The sequence below is a fragment of the Microcebus murinus genome, chromosome 27 (genome assembly GCF_040939455.1).
Source record: "Microcebus murinus isolate Inina chromosome 27, M.murinus_Inina_mat1.0, whole genome shotgun sequence".
NCBI classification, from domain to species: domain Eukaryota; kingdom Metazoa; phylum Chordata; class Mammalia; order Primates; family Cheirogaleidae; genus Microcebus; species Microcebus murinus.
In genome coordinates, this window is record NC_134130.1 from 8,193,427 (window position 1) to 8,194,385 (window position 959).

Here is a 959-nt window from a genome sequence, read left to right on the forward strand (position 1 = left end):
AGCACGCGGGCCTCCTCGCTGTTCATTTACACACCAGGTGCAGCCCTGCTCAGGGCCTTTGCCCAGGCTGTGCCCCACACCGGGAACGTCCTCCCCACACCCCCCAGAGCTCCTGCACTGTCTTCAGGGCTCCGCTGGCATGTGTCCTCTCAGTGAGGCTTGCCCTGACGCCCCATTCCGAATCCCAGACTCTCATACCACTGATCCCTCTTCGTCTTGGTTTTTCTCCAATGTACTTATTTGACCACCTGTCTTGACAAAAAGTGAGGACAGGGCATTTGTGTGATTTGCTCACTCCTGTTTTCCCAGCACCAAATAAATACTGGCTGAATTCCTAGTTGTGACAAGAGCTGTCACATCAGGAGCACTGACTACATCCCGTTTTCACGCGCGACCCCTGCAGCTTCCTCCGAGGATACTGAGGCTGGGGAGGGGACGTGCCTGCGCGACCTGCAGCTGGCAGGCAGAGTGGGGGACGGGGCCTTGGTCTCTCACTGTGGTGCCGACTTCCTTTTTCTATTTATCTGATTTGCTCTTTTCTGTCAATGAATCAGACTGGATTGGAAGTGTGGCTCATTTGCATGTGCTTTGAATTAATTTGCATCTCATTTACAAACCCTTTACTTGGCAGAGGGTGAAAACCTCTTAGCTGAAAACTGAAATTGCCAATAGAATCTGGTGTGATTAGTCAGGGTGCTCGCAGGCTGGAGCGGGGCTGAGCTTGGTCCAGTGAGGTTGCTGGCCCTTAAGTGTCCCCAAAGCTGCGCTTTGCCGGAGTGGCAGCCCATTCCATCTTGTTCCCTGTGTTAGCTTTTGGTTCTTTTCCGTGTCTCAGTGAGGAAACTGAGGCAGGTGGTGCCAAGTCCTGGCTGGAACCTGGATGTAGGGTTTTTTTGTTTGTTTGTTTGTTTTTTTGAGACAGAGTCTCACTTTGTTGCCCAGGCTAGAGTGAGTGCTGT